The sequence below is a fragment of the Enhydra lutris genome, unplaced genomic scaffold (genome assembly GCF_002288905.1).
Source record: "Enhydra lutris kenyoni isolate GAN:26980312 unplaced genomic scaffold, ASM228890v2 scaffoldscaffold20, whole genome shotgun sequence".
NCBI lineage: Eukaryota > Metazoa > Chordata > Mammalia > Carnivora > Mustelidae > Enhydra > Enhydra lutris.
Genome location: NW_019154104.1, coordinates 19645675 through 19658066, shown reverse-complemented (window position 1 = coordinate 19658066; position 12392 = coordinate 19645675).

Genomic DNA, 12392 nt, shown 5'->3' with positions numbered 1-12392 from the left:
AGACTCTTACCCAGAGCCTTTGGGCCTGCGTTCTGAAGCATCCTGACCACCCCGCCATATACTACCCACGACTCTGATTTGCTGTGCAAGACACCCTTCTAGAGCTTCTTGCTGTTCATTGGGGCGCGTGTGTCCCGCCTGTCCAACCCGATCTAGCCATTAAATGAACACACGGGAAGCCACAAATCTTGGCTCGACTTGATCCAGGCCATCCCTGGGAGGTGAAGCCTGGAGCGGACTTGGAGTTATTACAGGCATCAAGGAGTGGCCACAAAAAGGGTACGAGAAAGGGCTCAAAGGAGAGCAAGGCAGGAGCCAGGATTAGACTCTAACTAAGCAACAGGTACACGCACCTGCCCGGTGTGTGCTGTGGCATCTGTCTGTAAGAATAGGACGGACACGGTGACCGTGGAGGAATAGGGGACTGGGGGCTTCTTCCTGTCTGGTGATGGGAGGAAATTCCACCTGGGATGTTCTCTCCGAAGCTGCCCCCTCCAACCCCCAGGCCAGGCCTGGGTCACCCTCATGCCCTTGACATTTCCCTCTACCGTTCCACCCACCTTTGCAGGGAATACCTCGCAAGAGAAAGGCCTGAGACAGTGAGTTTGGATTTTAATTCCGTATCAAAAGTTGATTTCTTCCTCATTCTGTTCATGGAACCCCCCTCTTCTCCATGTCTTTGTCCCCTGTTGGTTTGAAGTGTTAGAGACTTTAGCCCCCGGTGTGTAAATACTGTACATAGAAGTGGGAAGAAAGAAACTTGATATTGAAGTGTTTGAAATATGGAAATGTAATAACTCTAGGTATTCTAAACCTGTGATTTCTGTGCCATTTTCTGTAAAGATACAAGTAAGAATAAAATTGATGTAAAAACATCAGGGGAGGGATCCAGGAATCCTCCGTGGGTGAGGACGGTGTATGAATGGGTAGCATAAAAAGTAAATCCATGAAGACATTTTTAAATCAAAATTACCAGATTCCTCTTTTGAAATGACTCCAACTTTAAAGGCATAGGGGCCTGTCTTTCTCCGCTGAGCTGACACCAACTTCCAATGACATTTGTCACTGTGATAGGAGACCCTCCTCCACTGTAGACACAACTGAATTATCCCAGCCATGGAGCCCCTAAGTTATTACCTACGACTCCCCGCTGCTCCCCACACAACGGATTAGCTAACCTTTCCCTCTGGCATAATTTACTTATTAACAACCCTATTTCCTTCATGCCTCATCCCACCTTGGCCCCTGAGAGTCCTGACTCCCTCCTTTTGTGTCCACGTGTGCACTCTAGAATCTTGCCTACAACTCAAACACAACAACAACCAGTGGGAAAGGCAGTGTTATCTGGAACTGAAGTCAAACAGACCTATGCTAAGAGCCTGTTAAAGAGAAGGGAAGTAAACAGGAGAAGGCGCGGGGAAGGACTGCAAGAAATTGCCGGCAGACAGCGGAGACCCATCGGCTCCATGGTGTGTTGGACGGAATTACAAGAGGAGAGGGAGGGAGCAGACCAGATAGGTTATATTTGAGCTTTGGGCTCAAGAAATCTCATAAGATTGTTTCAGATTGCCTCAGATGGGGAACGCCTTCTCAGAAGAGATTTTTCTGGCCGGCCGTCATCGGAGGAGAGTGACAGGTGATCAGCAGTCCCTGTATACTTCATTGGGAGCTGATCTAATCCTTCTGAACCCAGAACCTGGAGGGCCCATGTGGGACATCTCCAAGTGCTATGCGGTGAAAGGACAGGTCCAAGAACCTGGCTTCAAGTCCTGCCCACACACACTCCCGTATGCCTTCCCTGAGCATGTCAGGTCCCCGCAGGTGTCCCTGTTGGCTTAGCAATGCCCTTCCTCCCCACCCTGCCCATGGGCACCCCTCCAGGAGACACACTGACACTTCTCCCTCAAGTCCCTCCTCCCTGGAGCCTTCCTGATCCTCCAGGGAGAGTTTATAACCTCTGTTCTCCCCCAGCACCTGTGACATCCCACCATTATCGCATTGTGTGTGTCATACTGTATGCTTGTAATTTACATGTCCATCTTCCTCATGAGACTGATTTCTTCAGGGGTGGGGATCATATCTTATTCATCTTTTATTCCCAGGAACCATCAAAGGGCCTGACAGTCTACTGTTGAATGAAGGAGTGAATGCTCTTTCTCTAACTTGTCCTTTCAATAATTTAGAAACACTGATTGAGCATCTACTGTGTACCAGGCAGTGAGGCAAGACACTGGGGATACAGTGGTCCCAAAGCATCTCACTTGGAGGGAAAGATAGACAGAATTCAAGTAAGCACACAAGGAAAACACAAAATTGCACGTGTCCTAAGGCCTTGGAGGCATGAGGTAGGGGCCATGAAAGCGTGTCCATGGGACTTGAGTGAAGGTGTTGACCTCTGTGCCTCTCCTGGAAATGATAACATCTGCCCCTCTGGTGTCCTTCCTCCAGAGAGGAAGCAGCAAGGATATTGGCCAAGGAGCCACATGAAGGAAGGTGGCCACACCAACATAAACTTCTCAAATCCGGCAGCCAACTTTGGCATCTGTCCCCCTCAGTTACATCTGGGGGACGACTTGGACACTGAAGGACTTGGGAGATGACAACCACCCCGGGGGTTGACCTTGGGAAGAGGCATGCTGCTTTCTGCTGGGGGACAGGCAAGCAAACCCACAGGTAATCAGTGAAGGGAGAGGTGGGGACACTGCTAAGGGAACACACGGGCCAGGAAAGGAAGGGCTTGGCCAGCTGGGAAATAAACAAAGGGAAATCTCCAGTGCCGCCTGTACCCTGGCAAGGACTTCTCCCCACGGATCTCAGAACTCGGCACCTGGGAGGAGAGCTTTTTCCACACTTCCCAGGCCCAACAGGCTGCCCAGAGAGGGCTACACTCGCCAGGACAAGCAAGAGAGTGATGCAACGGCAGGGGGACTGATATATGTGGACTGCCAGCTGCTTGGAGCTGCTGAGCATGGCCAGGCATGGATAGATGACGAGTCTGCCTGGTGGCAGGAGGTGACAAGGGAGGGCAGGAGATTGGAGGGACCATGGGGATGGGTCCATTCAGCCTCCTCTGTCTCCTGTGCCCCCAGCTCACCAGGATCTCGGAGTCTTCCTCCTGCTCTCACCAGAGGGATAGTCCCATCTCCTCCCCGACTCCCCTGGGGACCTAGGGCTGTGACACCTGGGTCACCAGCGGTAGCAAAGGTACCATACTCGTGGGAGATGTTAATCATAAGGAAACCTGGTGAGGGGCTGATGGGAACTCTGTGCTAGCTTCACGATTTTTCTATAAATCTAAAATTATTGCAAAAAAATTAAGTTTACTTAAAAAAAAAAGATAAACTGGTTTGTTTTTTCGAGGGAAAACTACAGATGGCTTCTTTGGGTTAGAACAAGTGCCAGGGCTGCCCCTTTCCCTGCTTTACCCCAGGGCTCTGCTTACTGAATGTCCCTGTCCCCGATCTCCCCAAGACCACCCAGGCACCCCCACCCCCACCCTGGGGAGCTGAAACAGGGTCTTCTGCTCTTTCCTCAACTCCAGCAGCAACGACGTCTCTGGGTCGTCACAGCTGAGCGGGCCCAGCAGTGCTCTGCTCCCCTAACTTCTCACTCAGATCAATCCCTTCCCATGCTAACTCTTCTCAGTGGACCTCAGGCTCCTCCCCACTGAGCACCTCGCCTCTGAACAAGGGCCCCCTAGCTTTACCTGCAAGGCTCTGCTCCCACATTGGACTTCAGGAAGTTTGACACAGGAAGGAGTCAGGGAGTGAGAAGCTGGCCTCCTGCTGAGCTGCCGAATGACAAAAGCCGTCTGTGTGCTCACAGCCTTGAGCCTGGATAACCACCACCTCCCAGCCTCGCTTGGTGCTCAGGAGGTCAAAGAACAAAGGTGGGTTGACCAGGGTGACCATGGTGAACCCCTATGGGAGAGGGAAGAAGAGGAAAATTTGCCCTATTTCCTCCACACAGCTCCGGTGAGAAGAGACCAGTAGACTGCCCAGAAGTAGAAACAAAGGATTAAAAACCAAATCTGGGGACGCCTGGGTGGCTCAGTTGGTTAAGCAGCTGCCTTTGGCTCAGGTCATGATCCCAGCGTCCTGGGATCGAGTCCCACATCGGGCTCCTTGCTCATCAGGGAGCCTGCTTCTCCCTCTGCCTCTGCCTGCCATTCTGTCTGCCTGTACTTGCTCTCTCTCCCTCTCTCTCTCTCTCTGACAAATAAATAAATAAAATCTTAAAAAAAACAAACAAATAAAAAAAAAACCCAAATCTGAGCTCAGCCAACAGACCTTTGCAGCTGAGTTGATGATCCAGGAATTTGGCTGATGGGCGCATTAATGAGCAAGCAGCTATTAAGACAAGTGCTGAGGGCGCCTGGGTGGCTCAGTGGGTTAAAGCCACTGCCTTCGGCTCAGGTCATGATCCAAGGGTCCTGGGATTGAGCCCCGCATCGGGCTCTCTGCTTAGCAGGGAGCCTGCTTCCTCCTCTCTCTGCCTGCCTCTCTGACTGCTTGTGATCTCTGTCTGTAAAAAAAAAAAAAAAAAAATTAAAAAAAAAAAAAAAAAAAAAAAGACAAGTGCTGAGCCGAACAGGGGTAGATAGAGGAGAACGTTGGAGGACCAGCATGCCCTCGAATAAGAGCACCAGGTTCTCCTCCTCACATACTTCTGTCTTCCGTGATGTCCTGTGAGCCATCCATGCAAGGGTTCCACGCAGGGGGAGCAAGAGCCCACAGCCCTCTTCGAGGCGGGGACCACCCCTGTCTGTCAGCCAGGCCCACCACTCGGGGAGACACCCCCAGGAGCAAAGGGTCACCAAAAAATGGAAGAACGTGTAGGTGGATCCAGGACCCCTGAGCTGAAGTCCGACCTCTGCTATCCTCTTGACTTCCTGGACGCTGGTGCACTCATCCTCAAATCTGCAGTCGGAACACGACCTCGCCACCTCACGGGGATGGTGAGAAGAGTGAAAGAGACAATGAGATTGTCCTCTACTCCATGGGCAACAGAGACAATCACCCCAAGCATCAGAGTCTGCTGCAAGGCAAGGGTTTACTCCCCCAGGCTCCGGCCTCCTCCAAAGCTGGAGGGCCAGGACAATTTAAAGGCAAACAGAAAGGTCTGGATAAAATATTGTGGCTGAGGGGAGTCCCATTAACCCTTTAGTTACTGCTGTCGAGATGGTGTGCATTAAACTCTATTTCTTCTTTTAGTAAGTTTTTGTTTTTATTTAAAAATGTTTTTCCGGGGCACCTGGGTTGCTCAGCTGTTAAGCATCTGCCTTCGGCTCAGGTCATGATCCCAGGGTCCTGGGATCCAGCCCTGCCTTCGGCTCCCTACTCAGTGGGAAGCCTGCTTCCTCCTCTCCCACTCCCCCTGCTTGTGTTCCCTCTCTCTCCTTGTGTCTCTCTCTGTCAAATAAATTTAAAAAAACATTTTAGAAATAAAAAAATTAAAAATTAAAAAAAAATGTTTTTCCCAGGGGCACCTGGGTGGCTCAGTGGGTTGAAGCCTCTGCCTTTGGCTCAGGTCATGATCCCGGGGTCCTGGGATTGAATCCCGCATCGGGCTCTCTGCTCGCCAGGGAGCCTGCTTCCTCCTCTCTCTCTGCCTGCCTCTCTGCCTACTTGTGATCTGTCAGATAAATAAATTTTTAAAACATTTTAATTAAAAAAAAATGTTTTTCCCAGGGGCACCTGGGTGGTTCAGTCAGTATGGCTCAGGCTATGATCCCAGGGTCCTGGGATTGAGTCCTGCTTGGGGGGAGGGGGCCCTCCCTCCCTGCTCAGTGGGGAGCCTTCTTCTTCCTGTCCCTCTGCCTGCTGCTCTACTTCTGATCTCTCTCTCTCTCTTTCTCTATATGTCAAATAAATAAAACTTTTTCAAAAATTAAAAAATAAAAATAAAATAAAAAATGTTTTTCTACCCTTTTTTGGGGAGTGGGGGATTTTGGCGAAATTCTTGAGTTGAACCCTTATTCATTTCTAATCTTTCTTCTTTATTAATACAGACACTTAAAATCAAATCATACACATCCAAGTTTTATTGTAGTTGCGTCTCCGAAGACTGTGGAGCTTTTACTGTTTTCAGTTTTACGTATTTACTTTTTTTTTCACTTCTGATTATTTTAAGTGTTTAAAAATTTTCCAAGCATATGGGATTTTCGTGGGGAAAGAGGTTATCCTTCTTATTGACTTCTAATTTTATTATATTGTTATTAGAGATCATCATTTTCATCCTCTTGATCTTTTGGTATATATTGAGACTGGGTTTAGATTAATATGTGGCTAATTTGTAAATATTCCATGTGTGATTAAACAGAATATGTTTTTTCCAATTTCGGAATGCAGTGGTTTGTATAGCTGTTAGTGGGGCTGTTTGAATTCTATATATGGCTATTTTTTCCTGTTTTGATTATGAAGAGAAATATATTAAAAACCTTCCACTCAGGGCGGGAGGGAAAATAAATAAATAAACATTCCACTGCCAATTTCTCCTTGTAATTCTGTTTGTTGCATTTGCTGACTCATGGTATATTGCTTGTGTGTTTTGTAAGATGTGACAAGCTTTTCTCTCTTTTTCTTTGAGAATACTTGGATTGTTTAAGTGTTCTTTCCAGTCCTCACCTCAGTTTTGGTCTCCTGCGCTTGCATGGGCGTCTAAAATGCAAGTTGCTCTCGCCTGTCACCTGCTGACCCCACACCCCCATGGTGGCTCTGGCTCTCACAGTTGGGATTTCCCTTTCTGGTTTCTTAGTTCAGTCCTGCAGCAGGCTTGTTTTTGCTGTTGTTTATTCATCTCTAGGTGTGATATGTAGTACATGTTTGGTTAGGCAGAGAAACCATGAAAACATGAAGTGTATTTTCTCCCAGTCTTTATTTCTGGCGGGTTGCAGTTACGTGGAAACATGCATGTTCTCCCAGGGGCACACAGGCTGTATATCTGGTACCACAGTCAGGTAGTTGGGGAGCGGTGGGGAAGGACTTACTCTTTTAGTCGTTACTTGCTTTTAACTGAGTTTTAAAATCCTCATGTGATTTTTAAATTTTAAAATGAACAGTTTAAAATAAATAAATAAAATCTTTAAAAAAAATAAAAAAATAAAAAAATAAAAAAAATAAAATGAACAGTTTACAGGGCACCTGGCTGGTGCAGAGGAGCGAGAGACTCTTGGTCTTAGGGTTGAGTCCGAGCCCCACATTGGGTGTAGAGATTACTTAAGATAAATAAAATTGAAAAAATAATAAAATGGCCATTTTATTACATTGCCTTATTATTCTCTTGATATATATATTTTTACATTTTTTTCCTAAAGCATTTGAGAGCAAGCTGAGGACATAATGTCCCATCACTCTTTAATACTCAGTGTATACACTTCTTAAAATGAAGACACCCTCCTACATAAGCACTATACAACCAATAAAATCAAGAAATTGACACTGATTCAATACTTCATCCAGGTTGGGGCTCCTGGGTGGCTCAGTGGGTTAAGGCCTCTACCTTCAGCTCAGGTCATGATCCCAGGGTCAATCCAGCCCCACATCAGGCTCTCTGCTTAGCAGGGCGACTGCTTCCTCCTCTCTCTGCCTGCCTCTCTGCCTACTTGTGATCTCTGTCTGTCAAATAAATAAAAATTTTTAAAAAAATTTAAAAAAAAGATTCATTTGTGGGCGCCTGGGTGGCTCAGTTGGTTAAGCAATTGCCTTTAGCTCAGGTCATGATCCTGGAGTTCCAGGATCAAGTCCCACATCGGGCTCCCTGCTCCGTGGGGAGACTGCTTCTCTCGCTGACTTCTCTCCTCTCATGCTCTCTCTCTCTCTCTGTCTCAAATAAATAAATAAAATCTTTTAAAAAAAATACTTTATCCAGTCCCCAGAACACTGAATTTTCCAACAACACCCTTTATAAGTGGTGGATCCAGTCCGGCACCACACATTGGATTTAAGTTGCCAAGTCTCTGTGGTTCCCTTCCAAGTGGGAACCGTCCTGGCTTTCCTTGCTTTCCGTGACTTTGACAGTTTTGAAGATTTCAGGCCAGTTTCTTGATGGCATATCCACAATTTGTGTCTGGTATTTCCTCGCGATGAAGTGGTAAAACCTGAATCTAATCGTGAGGAAGCGTCAGACACAGACTCACCACAGCCCCTTCCCAGCTCTGCTTGCGGTCCCCCACAGCCCCCCGCCGCCCCCCTCCGCCCCCCGCGGTCTGCACAGGGGCTCAGGACAAGGGGCGTGGTGAGCAACCTACTGCCAAGTCCACCTCGTACCTCACCCCAAGTCCACCTCGTACCTCACCCCTGTATGCTCTGCTGCGCATGCCCCTAGGGCTGGCGGTGGCCCGGTCCTTCAGAACCGCAGGTACAGGGGGAGGACGAGATGAGACGCGGTGTGCAGAGTAAGGCAGCACCTCAGCGCACAAGCTACAGGATGAGGGGCCGCAAGGGCCCAGACAAGCCTGGGCAGGACAGACTCCATTTGTTCCCTTGTCCGTTAGACATTTATGGAGCACCTACTGTGTGCCAGTGCTGTGACAAAGGGAGCAGGCACAACCCCTCCCTGCCCCCGCGGAGTTTATGGCAGGAGACAGAGACAGAGGAATATGCCAGGCTTCCCTAAAGAAGGGGGGTGTTTGGTTGGACACTTACCGAGAGCACCCTATGACTGAGTCCCCTGATTGATGACCGGGCCTGATTCTGGCAGGAAGCCAGAGTGGGTTTGGGATGCGGCTGGTCTCTGGATGCGCAAGGCGGTAGAGGAGCAGAGCCCCCTGCAGAGGTGCCATAGGAGGCAGTGTGGGGGGCAAAGGCCAGGGTTCTGACTCTGCTGCTGGCCTTCCTATCCTCAGGGCCCTCCCTGCCATCCTGCACGCCTGGCTGCTGGACCAGTATCTGGAGGATTCCTGCCAGCCTCCAGATTTGCCCTGCCAGAAGCAGCCGGTGGCCTTTGTACATGGCAACCTGCCTGGCTTGGACCTGGAATGCCGTGTCCACCTTTTCCAGAACCAGCTCCAGTGCCAGCTGTAACCCCAGATCCAGAGCTAGAGATGCCTTTGGCCCCGTGTCAAACTGTTGACCTCCAGTGAGAGTGGACTGGAGAGCTAGAACCAGCACCAGTACCAGCTCCAGAGCTAGAGGCAGCCCCAGCCCAGATCCAGTGCTCGCTCTACCATAGCTCCAGAGCTAGAGCCAGTAAGAGAGCCACCGCCCAGAGAGAGTGAGCCCCAGCTCCAGCCCCAGCTCTACCATGAGGGCCAGAGCTTGAGTCAGTTGTCTGGCTAGTGCAAGGTTTGGGGGTACAGCCCATTCCTGGACCAGCTTTAGCACCAGTTACAAACCTAGAGCCAGTACCATCTCGAGCTGGAAGCAGTTCCAACACCAGATCCAGCCCTAGTCAGTGCTAGGTGCAGACCGAGCTGTTGGCTTCAGCACCAGGGCCAGAGCCAAAACAGCTCTCAGGTTTCCTTTGACGATCGGAGCATACTTAAGACCGTTGGTTTAAAGCTTCATCTAGTAAGAGTATACAGACTTCCTCACAGATGGTTTCTGTCATTGCCACCCGCCCGCCCCCGCCCCAGCCTCGTCCTTTGAATGGACCAGAATCCTGTTTCTTTTTATGATTTGCTTTTGTTGAAAACTGGACATTCGAATATAATATAGTAACTAGAAACCAGTTCCTCCCCTTCCCCAGGGTTTGCTGTTTTTTTATTACTGAAGGCTGCAGACATCTTTTTGGCCACTTTCTCAAACTAGTTTTGCAAGGACTGTCATCCTTACCACATGTGGTCACTTGAAGTCCCTGTTCAGTCAGTATTTTGGCAGAGATTTCCTTGAATACCAGGACCTCGAACAAACAAAACCTCCTTCTCTCCCCAGCTTTCCAGACTGACTCCGTGCGGGGACTCTAACACTGAGCCAGCTTAACTCTTTCAACTCTGTCTTAGCCTTTACTTCCAGCTTGGACTGAGCCGAGAGGACAGCCAGAAAGGAAAGCTCAGGATCTTCTCGGGTCTTTGATGAGCGTGCATCCTGTCCAGGCCATGCATGCGGCTTTCTAAGTTCCCTTGTATATGAGGTCACTTTTGAACACTCTAATGTCCTAAAGAAACACTCTCCCTTATGTGAACACTGCCATGTTTTGATTACCATACCTTTGAAGTAATTTTTGAAACCTCCAAGTGTGAGTCCTCCAACTTGGTTCTTTTTCAAGATTGTTTTGCCCATTTGAGATCACTTGCAGTTCTATATGAATTTTAGGATCAACTTTCTCATTTCTGCAGAAATAGGCCAATGGGATTTTGATAGGGATTGCATTTAAATTGCAGGTCACAGTAGGTAGTATTGCTATGGTAAGCAGACATGTGATGGGGATGACAGAAGATCATTTTGCTCTGTGTCCCACAGCCCTAGGACTCCTCAGAAGGGTGACAAAGGGACAGACTAATATTTCTGTATACCATCGACTGGGTCTGTATAGTTCCCTGATTGGTAGAATGAGATGGAAAGTTATTTGCCTGGTTGATTTGAAAATATTTATTTTTTTAAAAGATTTTATTTATTTGACAGAGAGAGAGAGATCACAAGTAAGCAGAACAGCAGGCAGAGAGAGAGGAGGAAGCAGGTTCCCCGCTGAGCAGAGAGCCCAATGTGGGGCTCCATCCTAGGACCCTGAGATCATGACCTGAGCCGAAGGCAGAGGCTTAACCCACTGAGCCACCCAGGTGCCCCTGAAAACATGTAAAATAAACATTTTGCCCTTGTTCCATACTGAGGACACATAATCAGACTTGTATGCAGGTGTGTACGGATTCATCCAAAACTCTCAGTAGCCTCCATCTCTGAGATGAGTGATGGGCAAAGGCGGGGTCTGCCCCTAAGAATAGCTTTCTCCTGCTAGAGCTTCTACAAGGGAGAGCCCTGGGCACTCAGAACAGGAACAGCACTCAAAACATGTCTGAGACGGAGGAAAAGCAAATACCAAGACCCGGAGTTAGGCACCAACTTGCTCTTCCAAGTCATCTGCTGGCAGCAGCCTCTGCAGGAAGGCTTGGGCGCTCGAGGGTCTAGTGAGGAGGAAGCGGGTCCGTAAGGCGATGCTGTCAACAGAAAGGCCGGGGGGAGCTTCCTATATTGAAAAAAAGTACAGAAATTAAACTGTTGGGGGGGGGGGTCTGTCCACACCCTGCCCCCGCAACGTAACAGACACACACCCACGGGGTGGGAGTCTGGGGTGTCCTTAGTCCTCAGGGAGACAGGGTCCCCTTAACCTGAAAAAGAGCTTTCTTCAGTTAGAGGGGTCCGAGGCTGGGTGGTCCGCAGGGCTAGATGTGTTTGACTGGAGGCCAGAAGACGCTTGGCAGGATGCGGTTGGGAGATTCAAGGATGGGAGGGCTCCTGGAGCAGATGCCAACCTTGATGGTCCCTCCCAGCGCTGGGAGAGGGCTGGACACTGGCTGCAGGGCTGCCACAGGCCTTTGTGGACCTGATGTCCTGCAGGTTCCTCAGGAAGCTTCACCGGCGACGGGCCCTGCCATCAGACCGGGTCAGGTGGCCACCTGAGCTCTCCCGGCGAGGTACCCGGATGCACCATGCTAGCGCCCCGACGCGGTGGAACTGGGGAACAGGCTCCAGGGCTGCGGGGCAGCCAAGCCGGCAGGGGAGGCGCCCGCTGTGTAGACAGCACCTCCCCAGTTTCCCTTTCTGCGGTTTCCCACCCCACATCTGGCATGTTCAGCGGGACCCACAAGGCAATAAATAACCTCAAGTCTTAGAGTGAGGAAGTGATTTCCCCAGCAGTTCCCATTCCAGGTGTCTAACTTTATTAAGGAGAAAGTTCTTACTTGGGTGCCGGTATGGCTAACTCTCCTTGCAACATCCCTTAACCTCCCTTTGTACAGAGAGCAAGCCTCAGGCTCAGACTCTCCAGGCACAGTACCAAACTGCAATTTCATAACATTGTTATGAACATGGTTCATTTTTACAGTTCCATTCTATTTATATCAAGTACCTTTAAAAAAATCAATTAGGTTTAAAGAATGACTTAATTTTAAAAATACTAGCTAGGGGCACCTGGGTGGCTCAGATGGTTAAGTGTCTGCCTTCAGCTCAGGTCACGATCCCAGGGTCCTGGGACTATGTCAAGCTAGTCTGTTTCTCCCTCTGCTTGTGTTCTCTCACTCTGTCAAATAAATAAACAAAATCTTAAAAAAAAAAAAAAAGGTATTTCACAGTATAAGAAGTACAGAGATCTGGCAAAAATCATGAGCGCACTATCCTGACAACTAAACTCTGGGCAACATTGTTCTAGAATAAGGGCTTCGGGCTCGGTCGTTTTCCATCTCAAGTTTTTGTGCTTTCTGGGTTTTGTCTGTTCCCTCTGGTTGTTGCTGTTTCCTC